We start from the raw sequence: 21,187 nt of genomic DNA, 5'->3' as shown, positions 1-21,187 counted from the left end.
ATGTGTAGTAATACAGCAGAAATAAAATTAAAATTAGAAAAATTAAAGTCAGCAAAACAAATGCTAGAACAAATGAATTGATTTGCAAATAATGTCACAATGCAAACAATTATGATACCATTTCTTATTTTGGATTTTGGGATGAAATATGACATGGTTTTATGAGATTCACTCAGAGAATCCACTTCTCTTCTCTCCTTGCACACATAATTCCCGATGAAGCAGGTGCATTATTGCTCTGCTTTTTTAATTATACATGAACCTTTGATCTGACTCATTAAAAGGACTGGATTAATTAAGGAAGTTCATACACTCAATCACTCATTTACTCTCTGAAGTATCTCTCTCTGTCCCATCAGTCATCTGTTGTCCATATTTGTTTTGTATGCACAACCCTCAACCTGCTCACCTGTCTGTCACTCCCTTTAACCCAAATGGCCTGCTGACAAACTCGCATAACAAAGCACTGCCTGTCTGGATTTATATATGTGTGTAAAATATGGCTCACCCCCTCCCCTCACACACACACACACACACACACACACACACACACACACACACACACACACACACACACACACACACACACACACACACACACACACACACACATATTCTGCTGCAGATGGCTGTGTAATCCATCAGAATGTCACGGGAGATATAAAAGGGATTGAGAAGCTCTGGCTTCTTTATTGTTTATTTATTAAAGACAGAGTCCAGAATGACCCTCCTCTTCCCCACCCTCTATCAAACAAAACAGTTGAGCGAATCTCACAAATACTGCCAAGAAATGTTTTTACCCCAAAAACCAAAAGATAAATTCAATGCAAAAATGTATTTTTTAAAAGAAAATTAACCATGTTTTAGGAATATTCAGATTTTTTTTCATGATCATTATTGTCAAGCATCTACAGAAGAGGATTAGGGCCAAGCAATAATAAAAAAATAAAACCATCTCGAGATTAAAGTTGTTAAATTTCGAGAAAAAACTCGTTAAATTTCGAGAAAAAAGTCGAGATAAATTGTTGAGAATAAAGTCATTAAATTACGAGAAAAAAGTCATTAAATTGCGAGAACAAATTCGTTAAATTATGAGAAAAATATTGTTAAATTTCGAGAAAAAAGTCGAGAAAAAGTGTTGAGAATAAAGTCATTAAATTACGAGAAAAAACTCGTTAAATTTTGAGAAAAAAGTCCAGATAAAATTGAGAATAAACTCATTAAATTACGAGAAAAAAAATCATTAAATTTCGAGAAAAAAGTCGAGATAAAATTTTGAGAATAAACTCATTAAATTATGAGAAAAAAGTCATTACATTACGAGAACAAATTCGTTAAATTATGAGAAGAATGTCGTTAAATTTCAAGAAAAAAGTCGAGATAAAATGTTGAGAATAAAGTCATTAAATTACGAGAAAAAAGTCATTAAATTATGAGAACAAATTCGTAATTTAACGACTTTTTTCTCGTAATTTAATGACTTTATTCTCAACATTTTATCTCGACTTTTTTCTCGAAATTTAACAAGTTTTTTCTTGTAATTTAATGACTTTATTCTCAACACTTTATCTCGACCTTTTTCTCGAAATTTATCGAGTTTTTTCTTGTAATTTAACGAGTTTTTTCTCGAAATTTAACAACTTTAATCTCGAGATGGTTTTATTTTTTTATTATTGCTTGGCCCTAATCCTCTTCCGTAAGCATCTCACAGCTTTCCACAAATTTCGGTAAAATACAGTAACAAATAAATAACATTTCTGTAATGCAAAAATAAAAAATAGTATTTTTACTGTATGCTATGGTAAAAAAACAGTTAACTGGTTAACAGAAAGTATCTGTACTATATACGCTGAATAACTGTAATAGATCTAACCGTATATATTTAATGTAATTTTACAGTAAAATACTGTTACATTTGGAAGTGAAAAAGAACAAGTCATTGTACAATATACAGTGAAAAACCATAAACTGACATTCTCAGAATTCCTGGCAAGACACTTCACATTTAAAGTATTTTCGTTGAAATATCTCTGTTTCTTCTTAGTTTTTCTAATCAGTTATGTTCATTAGGGTTTTATGTTACATCTAATGTTGTTAAATTAATGTTTATTACATTTTTTAAAGTCGTGTGTTACGATGATGGTGTTTAGTGTTTGTGTATTAGTATTGTCCTTCTCATCTGGTGGAAAAGCTGCTTGTGATGAACTTTGATTCATTATGTGACTCTCATCACCATTTGTTTTTGGTGGTTGTCAGTGTATTACAAAGTTACAAAACAGATATTAGTACTTCAGTAGGTTCGTAAATTAACTTTATATCACTTAATGAAATACGGTTTTTACTGTAAATTTAAGTTAAATCCGTAAATCCTAAAATGTTGCTACCATATCTTTTACGGTAAATTTATGGCAACCACAGCTGCCGTTTTTTACCATAAATTTAGCGGAATTATTTTACAGTGATATACTGAATTTACTGTACTGAATTTAATTGCTTATTTAAAAAAAAAAAACAACAACAAAAAAAAAAAAACAATATGAGTAGCTATTTAAAAGCTTAAAATTAAAACTTTCCAAAAACATTAATCTTTCTAGCATTTTTGTCAGCCTAAACAATGAGTAATTTCTCATTTCTGCACCACCAAACAGTTTTCTCTACACAATAAGCTGGGATTTAAGAAAGCACTTTAATATGAAAAAAAAAAAAAAAAAAACATTTCAGCTTTAATAATTAGGTCTAAAACATTGTTGCGACGGCTATGAATAATACAAAAAAATTTATTTTTTGTCTAATGACTGTTCTTTGTTATTTACATCTCATCTCTTCAGGAAGATTTTCTGTTAGCAGTTCAGCACACAGATATTGCCAGAATCTGCTTGGGTCATAAATATTAATTGTGTTCAATTTGTTTATCAAAAGATGGTAGATGTCACCTTTTTGTTCGGACAAAAAACAATGTAATAAAAAATATTAATTGTCCTTACAATTTCTTACTACAAAATACAATTTCTTATTACTTTCTTTTGATTTTGAGGTGAAACATGACCTGTACATGTTCTCTGTTAGATTCACCCCACTTCACTTTTCTTTTATGGACTAGTAAAAGCGGACATTGCTGGTTGAGCGATCCAAGCAACTGGGCAAATAAGTCTCGTTGAGACCCCTGGGGTGGCTGCTATTCCTGGTGGACACAGTGAAAAAAGAGCTCCATCTTTCTCTCTCTCTCCTCCACACTCTTGCTGGTATAATGGCCTTAACTACTGCCAAAAATACTATAGTCACTATCACACCCTGAAGGAGGTCTCTCTCTGTCTCTCTCTCTCTCACACACACACACACACCTGCAGCCAGGGCTCAAAGGATTCAAGTAGATTGTTTACAAAGACCAAGTTGCTGCAGGGTTGAGCAAAGTCTGCATACTCAAAAATAAATCATCCAGACACTTTGTAGAAGAGACAGAAGTGCTACTTAACATTGCTTGTTAAAAAAATGATCTTAAATGCTTAAATAACACTTAAAACAGCATTTTAATTAAAGTAAAGTAATTAAAATGCATTATTTTTCAGACACAATCTTATTACTGATCTGCAGTGTGTGGGTGTATTTATTTATATATTTCTTCATTTTATCAGTAATTAATATTCATATTTATTTTAATTAATATTTCATATTTTTTGTGTGTATATTTACTTTTTTTGTTGTGCACCTTGTATACATTTTTTGTTTATCACTGTGTGATAATGTAATTCAATTCTTAATTCTAATACATTTTGTCCCTAGAGGTCACCTAAATCTGAAAAATAACTCTCAATGGGGACGTCCTTAAAGGTAAAAAGAGAGTCATAATTGGCTTAGTCATAATTATAATTAGCTTTAAACAAAACCAATACAAATCTATAGCAGGCCCTCATTTAGATAAGCTTCTGAGGTGTGTGTGTGTGTGTGTGTGTGTGTGTGTGTGTAATACAGGACGAGTGTATATAAAATCCTATCCAGATTTTATCCAGATGGTTTTTTGAAAGTCTGGACGGCCAAAAAACCCATGAAATCTGATTTTTTTAAAATCTGATTCAAAACACAGTTGGTTCGAAATTTGATTCAAATCAGATTTTTTCAGATAAGTCTCTGTCTGGACTCTCTGGCTGCTCAAAAATCAGATTTCAAATTGTCTTTTAATGTGACACACAACGATAACGTCGAAACCGGTGACGAAAACACCACACCCCTCGCTGCACAGCAAAGCTGGCCGTGGCACAGAACGTCAATTTATACCTCTCCTAGTCGCAGTCGTCTCCTGACGCTTATTTGGGCGCTTATTTGGAGAGCGAGATAGGATGTACCTCCATTTCTCCTGCATCCGTTTTGAAAGCCTCGTCAGAAACATGGGTACGCCTACATCATTATCAGAGCAACCCATGCAGATACATTGGTTATGTTTGGATACACAAACCTTCTTTGATTACTGACAATTAGTAGTTTGGACAGTTTGCCTGAAAAGATGTGATTTGAGAAAAAACTCAGATTTGCCTGCAGTCTGAACATAACCTAAGTGATCCTCTCAATCCCCCATCAGCCCCTCCGCCTCTGGTCACAGGCCATGGCGTTGCTGTGGAGACAGGCCATGTATATGATGGATGATTGGTTTCCTCCCATGTTGCCCCTGCACGATGCTGTTACTATGATAAATGGTATTCTATGTGACAAATCTCTACACGTCCTTACGGCAGCGGACCACGGAAAAATACAAACAGCACAGCGGGATGGGTCACGGCCCCTCCTCTCATCTCACACACTCAAACATACAGGGAATCACACACACATAACCCTAATACATAAACAGGACACTTGCTGAAGCCAATCTAAATGAAGAAGCCCAATGCTTTGTCCAAACACAAAATGGTGCAGTTTTCAGAAATTAATAATCAACCACAAACCAATAACACGCATTCAAGTTCTCCTAAAAACGCACATGCGATTCAACCCACATCCTCCCACATCTTGCCTCAAACAACACTTTTGCTGACATACACTCAAAGGAGTGCTATTTCTAATGATGTTTTCTCCAAAAATAACCTTTAGAAATAGAATGATGGATTAGCTCTGGCACTCCAATGGGATTTTCAAGATTGCATATACATTATATCTTTTTCAGCGTGTTAGATTACCGCTGGCCACCAAGAATGCGCTCAATTAAGAAAGAAGAATGACATTATTAGAAAACAGAGTCCATCTGTCAGTCACTGCGTCGTGGAGCTTGACTGACAGCTCAGACTTACACCTACGGATGCTTTACTGGCTTTAAAGAGCCTTGGCACATCTGATGAGGGGGTGGGCGGCAGACAAACAACAAGAACTGTCCTTGTAACATTTTTTTTTACAAAAGAGAAGGATGTTCCTTTGACACCAAAAGAAAACACGTAGAGTGACTCATGTCTCTGAAGGAGTTATTTATACCTTCCAAACCAGGTGAAAGGAAATAAAAAGAAACAAAGTGGAAAAATGTTTATAATGTGGCGGACATAGAAGTTATTTTCAGTTTTGAGGGGAAAAGTATTTGTGCAGGTAGTTTAAAAACAGCTATAAATGGCCCATTCATACCAGTTTGGCTTCTCTCTGTCTTACTGTTTGTCATAATACATAATTTTAACTATTTGTTTTTTAGCAATACAAAGAGTTTTATAGAGGTCACCAGTTTGACAATGCAGCAGCGGTGTAAAGAATTTGAGTAAATGTAATTATTTACTGTACTTAAGTATCTTTTTGGCTATTTTGTAGTTGTATTGAGTATCAAAGATATTAGCAACTTTTACTCTCTACTTGACTACAAACCCGATTCCAAAAAAGTCGGGACACTGTACAAATTGTGAATAAAAAAGGAATGCAATAATTTACAAATCTCATAAACTTATATTTTATTCACAATAGAGTATAGATAACATATCAAATGTTGAAAGTGAGACATTTTGAAATGTCATGCCAAATATTGGCTCATTTTGGATTTCATGAGAGCTACACATTCCAAAAAAGTTGGGACAGGTAGCAATAAGAGGACCGGAAAAGTTAAATGTACATATAAGGAACAGCTGGAGGACCAATTTGCAACTTTATTAGGTCAATTGACAACATGATTGGGTATAAAAAGAGCCTCTCAGAGTGGCAGTGTCTCTCAGAAGTCAAGATGGCCAGAGGATCACCAATTCCCCCAATGCTGCAGCGAAAAATAGTGGAGCAATATCAGAAAGGAGTTTCTCAGAGAACAATTGCAAAGAGTTTGAAGTTATCATCACCTACAGTGCATAATATCATCCCAAGATTCAGAGAATCTGGAACAATCTCTGTGCGTAAGGGTCAAGGCCGGAAAACCATACTGGATGCCCGTGATCTTCGGGCCCTTAGATGGCACTGCATCACATACAGGAATGCTACTGTAATGGAAATCACAACATGGGCTCAGGAATACTTCCAGAAAACATTGTCGGTGAACACAATCCACCGTGCCATTCGCCGTTGCCGGCTAAAACTTTAATAGGTCAAAAAAGAAGCCATATCTAAACATGATCCAGAAGCGCAGGCGTTTTCTCTGGGCCAAGGCTCATTTAAAATGGACTGTGGCAAAGTGGAAAACTGTTCTGTGGTCAGACGAATCAAATTTTGAAGTTCTTTTTGGAAAACTGGGACGCCATGTCATCCGGACTAAAGAGGACAAGGACAACCCAAGTTGTTATCAGCGCTCAGTTCAGAAGCCTGCATCTCTGATGGTATGGGGTTGCATGAGTGCGTGTGGCATGGGCAGCTTACACATCTGGAAAGGCACCATCAATGCTGAAAGGTATATCCAAGTTCTAGAACAACATATGCTCCCATCCAGACGTCGTCTCTTTCAGGGAAGACCTTGCATTTTCCAACATGACAATGCCAGACCACATACTGCATCAATTACAACATCATGGCTGCGTAGAAGAAGGATCCGGGTACTGAAATGGCCAGCCTGCAGTCCAGATCTTTCACCCATAGAAAACATTTGGCGCATCATAAAGAGGAAGATGCGACAAAGAAGACCTAAGACAGTTGAGCAACTAGAAGCCTGTATTAGACAAGAATGGGACAACATTCCTATTCCTAAACTTGAGCAACTTGTCTCCTCAGTCCCCAGACGTTTGCAGACTGTTATAAAAAGAAGAGAGGATGCCACACAGTGGTAAACATGGCCTTGTCCCAACTTTTTTGAGATGTGTTGATGCCATGAAATACAAAATCAACTTATTTTTCCCTTAAAATGATACATTTTCTCAGTTTAAACATTTGATATGTCATCTATGTTGTATTCTGAATAAAATATTGAGATTTGAAACTTCCACATCATTGCATTCTGTCTTTATTCACAATTTGTACAGTGTCCCAACTTTTTTGGAATTGGGTTTGTACATTTTTGAACAAGTAAATGTACTTTTTACTCCAATACATTTGTGATGAGTAATGCAATTACACATTACATTTTGCATGTCACCTAAAGCTGAGTTCAGACTGCACGATTTTCAAAGTAGTCGGGTCACTGTTCTTTTCACACTGCATGACTATCTTGGCCAGCATTCAGATGCTTGGCATGCTTGCTGATATTGTGGTCTATAACTCCTCCCCGAACTCCCCGCTGCTCTGTATCTTGCTCTCTCATTGGCTGTCGGTCATCGCCGATGTAGTTTTCAGTCAGACCACTTTTCACACAGCAGGATTTTGAATCGCCGACAGGTCCAGATATTTAGCATGCCAAATATCTCACGGGCGTCAGCAACTTGTCAGTGATTCTCTCAGATCGCGCCTTTGCTCATTCACACTGTGTGATTGTCACTTGCGTGAACAAGCACCGATTTGCCTGTGATTTCAGGCATTTGTTGGCGATTTCTCAAAACCTGTCAGCGAGCCAAAATCGGGGGTAAAATCGTGCAGTCTGAACTCGGCTTAACTTTTTCCGCAGCAGTTTGTTTCTGCTGCAAATAAAGTGATATCGCCATCTAAGAGCATTGAAGGTAGTATATCTTGTGCGTTTTGCCCTTACTTTGCGATAACTATAACAATAAAGATATAGTTCTAAAAATCATTCTAAAGATAAAAGAATAGCAGAGTCCCCACCGCAACTATAACGATAACGGCACAGAGGAACGATATCATTGGAATCACTTTCCAGCTCATGAATGATAAAAACAATGACAGCCAATCAGAATCCTCGAGCATTTAAAGCGGCAACGTGCACTTGAAATAATCAGAACGTTATTGTCTGCTGGTGTGGACGCTAATATAGTTATCGTTATAGTTATCAGTTATCGTTCTTGCCTTGGTGTGAACGGGCCTTTAGACTATAACTAAGCCAACCGCCAATCACCACAGAACTGGGACTGAGAAATGTACAGTAACCTCACAGAGACAGGACGAAACAAAATGAAACAAAACAGAGTGAGGGGCAGATTGAACCTGATGTTCCATTAGCACAGCCTGCTGGGAAATCAGGATGCCTGCTTTCTAGAGCATATCTCATCCCTAGAGAGTATGTGTGCTTGTGTGTGTGTGTGTGAAGGAGAATGTGAGACTTAGACAGAAACCTTGGGAAACAAAACAGACCATGTCTCTTTCTCACCCATTGCCTCTATCCTCCACTCCTCTAACCTGCGTTGTCTTTTTCTACTCTTCACATTCAGAGGCATCATACACACACATACACACACACACACACACACACACACACACACACACACACACACACACACACACACACAAACAGTGTACTGTTCCAGGATGGCCTCTCATGACTGCAACTGTGGGACAGCTGGAAAGATTGAAACCATATGCACATTGTGCGAGCGTGTGGGTGTGTATGAGACGGAGAGAGGGAGATCTTTATCAGAGGAATCTTTGTAGAATATGTTCTCATCTTTTTGCTGGGTGGGTGTGGGAGAGAGAGAATGTGGGAGGAATAAACAGAACTGATCCAAGAACTCACAGTAAGCCTAGGATTCAATCGTAGGTGAAAGTTCACTGACCTCCAGGTCACGCAGAAAGACATTTCAAACTAGCATGCAAGCATTGTGTGTGTGTACAGTTCAGATAACAGCGCACTACCAGTAAAACATTTGGAGAACTGCTAAAGATTTATATATTTATTTTACTACACTCTAAAAATGATACGGAAGCCGATTTTTCAACAATGGCTGTGTCCCAATTCAGGGGCTGCACCCTTTGAAGGCTGCATACATCATCGAGGCATTAGATTGCCATGTAAGAAAGAAATTACAGTATTTTACACTTTACAATGAATATCAGTCAATTTTATTACGGTTACTTTTCTTAAATATGACATCCTTGATGACATATGCAGCCTTCAAATGCGACCTCCGGAGGACGCAGCCTCCGAAATGAGACGCAGTTCCTGTCAACAAAGGAGTGTGTTTTTGGTTGTGAGGGAAAGATTACCTTTTTCAGCTTCCCAAAGAACCCAGCGTTAAGAGAACAGAGGATGAAGTTTGTTTTTCCGAGTTAGCAACGGAGTTGTGCACGTAAGTATGTTTGTTCCCGGGAATTCGGTGAAGAATGCTTTGTAAACAAGTCCCAGTTCGGCGCTGGATTTGCAGAACATGGATGGTTAATAAAGCTGCATCAGATGTCTGTGTTTTGTTGGCAATTGCCTCGGCTTTTTTCGGAAAGACTTGGTTGAGCATATCTATCTTTTAGAAATATGACAAAACTAAAGACTTTTCGGAGATATGAAGGATGCATTTTTACTCTATATCTACTCGAGATTAACATGAGATTGGCAGAAACTGTGTGTTATACCCCTTAACTCAACCTGCTCATAATCACATCATTATCTATAGGGCACATCTGATTGGTTCCTGTTGTATCAGTAGCCATTGATCTTGCATGCTCAACCTTCAAAATACTTGGGTAGCTTTTGCCTTAGCAGTGCAGCATGCTTTCAGAAACCCTCTAGCTTCCCCAGCTCCACCCGTATAGACGGCAATTCATGTACGCTATATTGTACAGCAGCAGCATGTCTTACTTGCTCACAGCAGCGTGTTGTGTATGTATTGGCTGCAGCAGCAGCAGCAGAAATAACCTACAGCAGCAATAAAAGCAGCAGCAGCGTAGCAGATCTATTCCAGCAAGATCAAACATATAAACATCGTCATACCATTACCATGCCAAACATTCCGAGGGTTATCATGACAGAACTTGGGTTATTTTTAACCCAGCATTTTTTAGAGAGTATATGGAACATAAAAGTAGATATTTAGCAGAATGTCCAAGCTTCTCTTTTCTCTTTTCCATACAATGAAAGTGGAAGGTGACTATTGCTAATCCGGATCCACTTTTATAGTAACTTTAAAAAGTCTTATGCGTAAAGTTTTGTTCACAAACATAAATTCTTGCTATTACCTAATTCCCATACTTCCCATGCTAATAAAAACAATAAGTAGGTGTGTCCAAACGTATGTGTTTGTGTGTGTCCGTATGTATGTGAGGTCATTCTTTGTCAGGACATTGTGAGTGTCTATGAGGCAGAAGTAATGAAGCATTTGTGTGTTTTCAGTGAGGGTCGATCTACCATGCTAAAAGGTCATGCTGTGTGTGCGTGTGTTTGTAGCTGAGAACCCCACAGAGCTCTGACCCTGTGTCCTACTTTCAGCCCTTTTATTTCATTCATATATTTATACAGTCATTTCTGTTTTTCCTTCTGCATCAACGATTCCTATCTTCAGTGTAGACATCATAACATGCACTCCTTCACTCTCACACACAAAGTATCATGATGTTTTTGCACAATGTTTTTTGGACATGTACTATAGAAATACCATTTCGGACATGTACCCTATTAATAGCAGCATTCTTAATGAGTCTGTACTATGGAAGCTTGTTTCCACCACTAAATAAAAAAAAATAAATTCTCGCAATTGCGAGTTATGAAGTCAGAATTGTGTAATATAAAGTCAGAATTGCGAGTTATAGTCAGAATTGCATGATATAAAGTCAGAATCGTGAGATATAAAGTTGCAATTCTGACTATTTTCCTTGCAATTGCATTTTTATCATGCAATTCTGACTTTATATCTCACAATTCTGACTTTTTTTCTCAGAATTGCGAGATATAAACTCGCAATTGCGTCTTATAAAATCAGAACTGCATGATATAAATTTTATATCTCCAAATTCTGACTTTTTTTCTCAGATTTGTGAGAACATGCAAATTCTGAGAAAAACATATTAATAAATGTTAAATTTCCAACCTATTGTGGGTTCATTTTAAGCGAGCAATACAGTAATGTTTAAACAATATATGAGATAAATAAAACTACCTAGCAGGATGGGTCACACATTTAACCCAACCGCTAGGTTAGAACAACCCAATCGCTGGCTTTGACCATATTTAACCCAAATACAATGTTCTGTCATGAAACTCTAGATGGCGCAGGCTAATAGGTCCTTTAACTCAATCAGCTCGTATTCACATCATTATCCTAACGTCAGTCTTTTTCCCTCACAATTGGACATTATAACACGCAATTGCGACTTTATATCTCACAATTTTAACTTTATATCACGCAATTTTGACTTTATGGGTGCTTTCACATTAGCACTTTAGGTGCACACCCGGGTTCAATTCACGTCAGAGTTCGGTATGTTTGGATGATGTGAACACTATCTTCTGAATTTGGGTAGGTGAACAGCTGCTGGCTTGATGACGCAAACGAACTGCAGGTCGGACCCAAATAATATAATATGAACACAGTCCAGTAGGGGCAGGGGGGAGCAATCGAACTCGGATTCGGTCCAGGCAATCGAACCAAGTGTGAAAGCACCCTATATCACGCAATTCTGACTTTATAACTCGCGAGTTTAAATCTTGCAATTTTATCCCAGAATTGTAAGATAAAAAGTCACAATTATCTTTTTTATTTCATGGCAGAAACAAGCTTCCATACTGTACCATGCAATACAATGTCACTAAAAATATATGGACACTTTCAAATGTTCAATATAGCCCAATTAAAATGAGCCTAAACTTTTGAACAGTAGTGTATACTGCTTATAATATGTGTTTTTTTCTTTTTTATTGTGACACTGGGGTTGACTGTACTGTATCTAATGTAATAAAATTACAATTATTTTAAGTGCAGATCAAGTGTCCAAACACCTTGAGGCCACTGTGTATTACAGCTCCATGGAATTACCGTCATTATACCATGGTTACAAGTAGGGATGCACCGATACCGATATCAGTATCGGTATCGGCCCGATACCAAGCTCATGTATTTTTACTCATACTAATAAAAATACCCCCGATACCAAAGACCGATACCTCACATGACGTAACCGACAGAATTGTCCGTGCACAGAGACACCGGCGGCAGCAGCAGAAACAATGTCAGCCTCAGAGGTGTGGAAATACTTCAAAATTAATGATGACGACACATACATTGTGAACTGCATGCTTTCAATCTCAATTCATTATCGATTAGTGAAGGCGGGATAGGCGGAATCGCGCTGAATGACACAAACCAGAAGCGCTCTCTCTCTCAATCGATCCCAGTTCTCTCAGACAGCGCGTGATCAGTTCTCCTTGAGCCTGAATGGTCAAATGCACACATAGTTGTCAAAATGTCCATCATGTGGAGTATCTCACGTAAATACAGTCGGTTATGGCTTAAGACGACGTTAACATTTGGGTGAAAACAGGATATGTGTCAGTATCCATGGATTCGGTCTTAAAGGGACCGTAGCCTATATTTGTTAATGTTAATAAAACAACAAAAGATGTTAAATGTATACATGGTAAATAAGCCTACTGTATCTAAAAAACAAGTTTATTTAATTTGTATCTTTATAGTATTCGTTGTATTGTTTGTTATTTGTAAATTTCTTTTTATATAACAACAATTATATATATAGGTAATTATGCCCTTTGAAGGTTATTGAACACTGAAATTTTGTTTATGTTTGTGACAAGCACATTAAAAATGATTACTTTTTTCAGAATAATAATAATAAAGAAGCTGTCCTACATTCATTAGTCTCACTGTGTTGTGCTTGGAAAACTGCGACATCACCAAAAAAAAGTACTAGAAAAAAAGTATCGGTACTCGTACTCGGTCCTTAAAAAATGGTATCGGTGCATCCCTAGTTACAAGCAGTACTTCAAAAAATGTTTTATTTTTTTCTGTTCAATATAAAGAATAATCAACATGTCCAATACAGCTGGGAGGGTCCAATACAAGAGGGTAGCATTTTTGAATAAGACAATTTCTCATCAAGACTTGGCTATGTGCCCATGTCATTTATCCAACGTCCTGTCACTCACCTGCCACTCCAGAGTATCAGGCTCACGGCTGTTCCAGTTGTGTCTGGTTCCACCTTGTTCTGAAAAACAAGGAAGAAAAGTCACAAAACCCATTTAAAACTAAAGCATTTATTTCATCATGTTTTTTTTTTTTTTGTGCGTGTGTCAAACTCTCAATATCTCTCCGAGGGTCTTTTTTCAGCTGCTTGCTCTAAATGGCAGCAATTGATTTCTCTGTTCTGTGAGCTTGAAACTTATTTGCTCCAAAAGACATGGTATGAAAAAAGAGCCAGCTACAGGCCACATTTAATTCCTAGTCAAAAGACTTTTGTGCGTGCACCTTTTTTCACTCTCGTATTCTCTCTCTTGCCTTCCCCTGTTTTTTCACTTCTTTTCTTTGTGTCTGAACTGAAGTCTGACCAGAATACTGATGTCATGGATTTGTGCAGTGCATTTGGACGCGCAGAATGACTTTCTGCCCTCTTTTTTTTCCCACCGCACTGCCAGCTCCTACTGCGCTTGGAGGCCGCTGAGAGAAAGCAGGTCCAATTACCAGAGCAGGGGGGCTTAGTGAGCGTCACACACACAAACAAACACACACTCACGCAAAACAGAGCGCGACAAGTTTATTCAGACGAAGCAATCAGGACGAGAGCTTAAAGAGACCTTAGCGAGGGAGGTTAAGTTATTTAGCGTGATGGCTAATGACAGTGTGGGAACGGCCATAGGAATGTATGAGGAGAAAAAGGGAGGGAGGGACGAGGAGGAAATTTCCGATCGAATGGAATCAGTGCTCCATCAATCACTCTGATTAAGATGTCAACCTGTCAATCATGAGGATTAAACTGAGGGGGCTCATGCATATTCATGAACATCTTTAGGGTGGGATGTGAATATGTTAAGCTGTATTACAGAAGAGCGAAGACTGAAAGGGGAGGAGAGGTAATTAGTGGCCCACCATTCACCCGAGACAAAAGGAGGGTTGAAACGGTGTTCTTTTCAGCCTCAAGAAGCCAGTTGTTGAGATGTAGGTGCATTTGTGCATGTGCTATTCTGCGATGTGTGAAATTTGGTAAACAAAATGTATTAGAGTCAGGGTCAAAGGGTACTATGACGTCATGTGGATTAAACATGGTCACGGGTGGCATGCGACGTATCCTGATGTCATTACCACTCCCTAACCTCAAATAATTTCCTTTCGCATCTCCATTGGATCTATTTAACCGCCAAGATGGGAGGGATCCTGGGTGTTGCTATCTTGTAGCTAAGGTGTTCTGAGTGGTTTTAATGTGTTGCTAGGGTGTTCTAGATTGTTGCTAGGTGAATGCTTACTGCACCAAGTCAAAAGACAACAGGGTTTTTAAAGTGCTTTGATCCCAAGGACCCCCAAATATAGTGATCACCTTGCAAAGGACCCCATTTCTGAAATATAAGAAAGAATAGTAAATCTAATATTCTGAACACAACATGTTGCTATTTTATACACTGTATTGAAGACAAAGCACATTTTAAATTATTACCTGAAAAAAAAATAAATAAATAGAATTATCGAAATTGGCAGATGTGTTAAACTTAATAATTAACTTAATGTTAACTTAATGTTAACTTTGTCAGCTGTAAAAATACATTTAAAAAATAAATAATTGGCCATATAATAAAGCCAAAGCATTATTAAAATATTATCTAGAAAATAAGTAAATACAAAAATAAATAAATAAAATCTGTAATATAATAAAAATTGGTACGTGTGTTAAACATAATAATATTAATAATAATCAACTTTGACATACGGAAGAGGATTAGGGCCAAGCAATAATAAAAAAATAAAACCATCTCGGAGATTAAAGTAGTTACATTTCAAGAAAAAAATCGTTAAATTTCGAGAAAAAATTCGAAATAAAATGTTGAGAATAAACTCGTTAAATTACAAGAAAAAACTCGTTAAATTTCAAGAAAAAGGTCGAGATAAAATGTTGAGAATAAAGTCATTAAATTACGAGACAAAAAGTCGTTAAATTACGAGAACAAATTCGTTAAATTATGAGAAAAATTACATTAAATTTCGAGAAAAAAGTTGAGATAAAATGTTGAGAATAAAGTAATTAAATTATGAGAAAAAAGTCATTAAATTACGAGAACAAACTCGTTAAATTTCGAGAAAAAAGTCTAGATAAAATGTTGAGAATAAAGTCATTAAATTACGAGACAAAAAGTCGTTAAATTACGAGAACAAATTCGTTAAATTATGAGAAAAAAGTCGAGATAAAATGTTGAGAATAAAGTCATTAAATTACAAGACAAAAAATCGTTAAATTACGAGAACAAACTCGTTAAATTTCGAGAAAAAAGTCGAGATAAAATGTTGAGAATAAAGTCATTAAATTACGAGAAAAAAAGTCGTTAAATTACGAGAACAAATTCGTTAAATTATGAGAAAAATGACGTTAAATTTCGAGAAAAAAGTCGAGATAAAATGTTGAGAATAAAGTCATTAAATTATGAGAAAAAAGTCATTAAATTACGAGAATAAACTCATTAAATTATGAGAAAAAAGTCATTAAATTACGAGAACAAATTCATTAAATTACGAGAATAAATTTGTTAATTTAATGACTTTATTTGACGAAATGTAACAAGTTTTTTCTCGAAATTTAACAACTTTAATCTCGAGATGGTTTTTATTTTTTTATTATTGCTTGGCCCTAATCCTCTTCCGTATTGACAGCTTTAAAAATATATTTTGTAAAATGTATTTTCATTCTCCTTGCAAGGGGCCCACTTTTTATGAAATATAGAGGCAGATATTTATTTTCATGTATAAAGACCCATTTGTACTGTGAGAGAAAAATAGTGTATAATATTATAAACACAATATATGTATATTTTTTTAAATAGCTTTTTACATTGTTAAATACTTGATTTGAAGCCAAAGCACATTAATAAAATATTATCTGGAAAAACAAACAAACAAACAAATAAATAAATGAGGTTTAAAAATGTGTTATATGTAATATCTTAACTGTGACGGATGCAAAAATACATTTAAAAAAAGGAATAATTGCCTTTTAAATTGTTATATACTGTCTTGAAGCCAAAGCACAGTATTAAAATATTTTCTGGAAGATAAATAGTATTCAGTAATATTATCAAAATTGCTATTATTCTTTGCTATCATTCTATGCCAACCTTTAATACTTCAGAAATATCTCTCACCCAAATTATGAGCAAAACTAATCATGATAGGGGTCTTATTAAAGCAGAAAAAGTCAAAAAGTCAAATGTTATCATAAGATACAACACTATTGGACAAAGTTGAGCAATTGACCCTTCGCTGGGAGTTTGATTGACAAGCGATCTAACCAATCATAACGCAGAATCCGCAATTTGGTCCGACAAAGCAGTCAGGAGTTAGAAGATTAAACCTCGGTGGATTTGAACTTGAAAAATGGTGTGTACTGACGTCTTTCCGCGTTTTAAACCACATTCCTTCTCATGTTCATTCAGGTTTATTTGATGCTATAAATTAACTAGAAGAGATGATCAGTTCACGAGCTGTTTGAGCTGCGGCACTACAGTGATCTGTCACGACACATTAAAGAGCCACAAAACGGATTTATTGTTCGATTTTCTTAAAAAATTATGCAGTTTGAAAGCTGGGATTTTGATTAATATCATAAGTAACCTGCTCTGTCTTGTCTGTCGACGTGTTGTCAGTATCCTCCAGTATGTATTTTTCACTGCGTGTGGCGTGACAGCGCCATGGCTTGTCGGACAAAGCAACAGTAACTAAGGGAGGAGGGTCTTTGTGAAGGGTCAATTGAGGAAGGTATGAACCAATCAGGTCAACCACTTAGGGCCAGATTTACAAACAGCTTGCACCAGCACACAAACCCACTTTTGGCGTTAAAAAACTACTGTCTGGATTTACTAAAGACATGCATTGCAAAATTAGCGCTGAACAGGCATGGACTGAGTTGTTTGTGGCTGACCTTAAAGCATATGCATTTGTAGGAGCTTCCCTTTCAGATGCAAAATGTATGGAAGGAGAGTATTTAAATGAATCACGCGACACGATTTACTAATGATTGCGCTAGTCAATTTACAGGTATTTGCGCCATTATTTAACGGCTAAAAAAAGCATGTCTTAACCCATTTTGCGACATGGCTGCATGGCACAGAGAGCGCGTGGTAGAAGGGCGAAAATATTTTCCACTCTTATTATTTCTTTGGAATGCCAGAGGAAGCCGTTATCCGTATATTACATGTAACAAGTTTCACCTGTGTCGACCCGCACCTGATGAGCATCAGCTTGCTTATTTGTGACCCAACGCTAATTTGCGCTGCTCTTGTTAGATTGCGTTGGTCATTATGTAAATGTTTTGACTGTGTCTGTGTTCTTTAATTCGCGCGTCAGCAGTAGATCACGCGCAAAACTTGCCACTCCCATCGGAACATTCGTGGAATTGCGCTCTCGCGCTAATTTTCCCCGTTTAGTAAATCTGGCCCTTAGAGCCTTTGTAAGAAAAGAAGTGTCTTTCTCTGCAGCAGTGAAACACGTGAAGGTGACATTGACAGGAGACACACGCTCAACCATCACTGAGCATCCTGCCTCTAGCCATGAGCCCACACTGACCCTCTCTCCTTTCATCTCCTCTACATCTCTGTCACTCCATCACCCTCTCCTCTAATCTTCCACTCATTCTCTCTTCCCACTTATGTTTTCCTCCATCCATAATCCCTCTTTTCTTTCACCATCTTCTGTCTTGTTACTTTGGCTTTTCTCCTCTTCTGCCCCCTCTCCTCTCGCTCCGTAATTGTCAGCGCGTTGAAAAGAGCCCCACACAGAGAGAAAGTTAGCCACCGTAGATTAAATTAAACCCCATCAAGTAGAAAGCAGACACCAAACACTCAATGCAATATTAAAAGGCTGCACACAAGGGAGCGTGTGTGTGCGTGTGAGTCACTCCCTTCAGTCATTCTTCAGCTTTCTTCTCTGACTAATGTAAATCAATGATGTAAAATGGCTGCTTCCCTCACTACAGCTTCAGTGACAGCAAACAGGCCCAACCACAGACCTGCTGCCGCCAAGGTGATGGATAGGTGAGAGAAAGCTGATACACAGGCGGCTTTCATCTCCCTCTCTGTTTGTCTGTCACCATTTTCCATGTGTCATGATTTCTCTCCTCTCTTTCTTCATCTCTCATTCTATTTTTGTGACCTAGGCCTCTAATGGTGTTTTTTAGGAAAATCACAATTAGCTGAAATGATACAACAACCTGATATAACAACCTGAAGAAGAGCTCCTCAACTGTAACTATAGAATTTAGAGGTAAAATGCATAAACATGGTGGATTTTGTGCTACTATCTGCTTTATCTATTCAGAAATAAAAAACACAAAGGCAAAATCAAAGCATAACATAGCAAAACACAAAGCAAAACGCAAAGCAAAACAAGATAAACAACTTTTATCTCACAATTCTGACTTTTTTTCTCAGAATTGCGAGATATAAACTTGCAATTGTGAGTTATAAAGTGAGAATTGTGTGATATGAAGTCGCAGTTACAAGTTATAAAGTGAGAGTTGCGTGATATAGTCATAACTGCGAGTTATAAAGTTAAAATTGTGTGATATAAAATCGCAGTTGCGAGTTATTAAATCAGAACTGCACAATATAAAGTTACAATTACGAGTCAATTGCTTGATATAAAGTTGCAACTGCAAGTTATGAAGTCAAATTCTGACGGAAAAAATACCTTTTTTCTCAGAATTGCGACTGTATCGAGCAATTCCGACTTTATAACTTGCGATTATGAGTTCATATCTCGCAATTCTAAGAAAAAAGTCAGAATTGTGAGATGTAAACTAGCAATTGCAAGAAAAAAAAAAGTCGCAATTACCTTTTTTTGGTTGTTTATTCAGTGGCAGTAACAAGCTTCCATACAAAACAGAAAGCAAAGCAAAAAACTAAAAGCAAATTAAAAAACAAAGCTAAAAAACTAAAAGCAAAACAAAAAGCTAAGAAAAAAACCAACAACAAAAAACAAAACAAAAAGCAAAGCAAAACAAATACACAAAACATTTGCGTCAGCCCTCATAAATGGAAAAATATAAAATTAATATTTAATATAAGTTAAGCACAGCGTGTATTTATTTATTTGATGTTAACTAATGATTCTACTAGCATTACAATATCTATGGTTAACATGTAGGGCACAAGGGATACAGGACTTTTTTTTACAGGAGTGAAATTTCCCTATATAACAGAGCTTTAACCTCAGTTCATGGAATAAGCAAAAACATGAATGTCTTTGTGCTGCTATCTTCTTTATCTCGACTCCTCCCCTCCCATGACCTTCAGTAATCGCTGAGATCGCGGATTGACCCAGACATACCACGAGAGCGTTTTCTCTCATTACGTGGCCCACCGCTCTGCGTGATTTATGCTCTTATTCATATTCCATGTGAAGCGCTTTTAATCACCACGCAGCATGCTGCTGCTTCACATAACTACTGCAAAGAAGCAATTAATTCCTGCTGCTGCCGGCTTCCTCAACAAGCCAGAAATTAATACAACACTTAAGAAATACTGACTCATTTGTTCAGAGAAAAGAGAAGGAAATGCACACAATGACCTCATAAGTGATTTACAGCACATCGGATACATGAGACAGACCTTGTGGATTTTGTGAAAAACCTACTTTTGCGAACTAGTCCTAGGTTTTTGGCCAGATCAAAATCAAACAAGTGTAGCAAGATTCTCTGAAGTCCGATTGTCAATAATTATCAAAAAAAAGAAAAAAAAGAAAGAAATTTCAATTCACAGTTCCTAAGGGCTGCCAAAACGTTCGAAGTGGGCGGAGCCACTTTTACTAAAATGGCTGTAGCTCATGAACGGAATGAGATATTTTCACCAAACTCAGCACACATATGTAATGGTGCGTTCACACCAGACACGAATGACGCGAATGAGGCGGCTCGGATTGAGCGTTTCGGGCGCTTGACGCGCGTAGCGAATGATTCGCGCGAATCGCGCAAGTTGAAAAATCTGAACTTTGGCGAAAATTCGCGCCGCGCTAACCAATCAGGAGCTTGCTCTAGTAGTGATGGAGGCAGAAATCCGAAACAACAACGGAGGACAAAATCATCATCGCTGTAAGATACATCTTCATACTTTTATAGAAACAGGAATACAAATTATCTTGCTTGGAAGAAAGTGAGTGAGGAGGTCGGACAATCTGTTAAGTTGTAAAAAACTATAATATTAATATTGAACCACTGTACTCACATGAACTGATTTAAATATGTTTTTAGTACCTTTATGGATCTTGAGAGAGGAAATGTCCATTGCTCCCTATGCAGGCCTCACTGAGCCATCGGATTTCATCAAAAATATCTTAATTTGTGTTCTGAAGATTAACGAAGGTCTTACAGGTGTGAAACGGCATGAGGGTGAGTAATTAATGACAGTATTTTCATTTTTGGGTGAACTAACCCTTTAATTTATTCCATTATTTCTCATGTGGCCATACATATAGGCTAGTGAAACAAATGAGAATAATAGTATTTCGTGTAAAACAGGTTGTTTTTTAAAGTCGTGCTTGAAGTAAAGCTGCGCTTAAATTTCATTGATGATTGCAGTGTTAGGAAATATTATACACTCTTAATAATTTTAATTATAGGCCTAAAAAATTTTTAAAACACTTTTAAAGATAGCTAATAGCCTAATCTTTTATTATCCTCACAGCATGTCAGTTATTCAGTGATGCGCTATGAAATTATTGTGGGGCAAATTTATTATAATATTAATTAAATATTAAATAAAAGTAGCCTAACCTAATAGTAATAATAATAGACTAGAAGG

General features: G+C 36.9%; 1 protein-coding gene across 4 annotated transcripts in view; it reads right to left on the bottom strand.

Moving 5' to 3' along the window:
* The window catches only part of sulf2b (sulfatase 2b), a 216,341-nt gene that overhangs the window by 161,911 nt on the left and 33,243 nt on the right, over window positions 1-21,187 (bottom strand). For all 4 annotated transcript variants that reach the window (XM_048179005.1, XM_048179009.1, XM_048179010.1 and 1 more), the window contains one exon: window positions 13,346-13,404. The gene's annotated coding sequence lies outside the window, so the exon portion shown is untranslated. The remainder of the gene's footprint in view (window positions 1-13,345; window positions 13,405-21,187) is intronic.

Source organism: Megalobrama amblycephala, linkage group LG24, assembly GCF_018812025.1.
Source record: "Megalobrama amblycephala isolate DHTTF-2021 linkage group LG24, ASM1881202v1, whole genome shotgun sequence".
In the NCBI taxonomy this organism is placed as follows: Eukaryota; Metazoa; Chordata; class Actinopteri; order Cypriniformes; family Xenocyprididae; genus Megalobrama; species Megalobrama amblycephala.
Note: the sequence above shows the minus strand (reverse complement) of the source record. Positions and strands in the feature narration are given on the sequence as shown.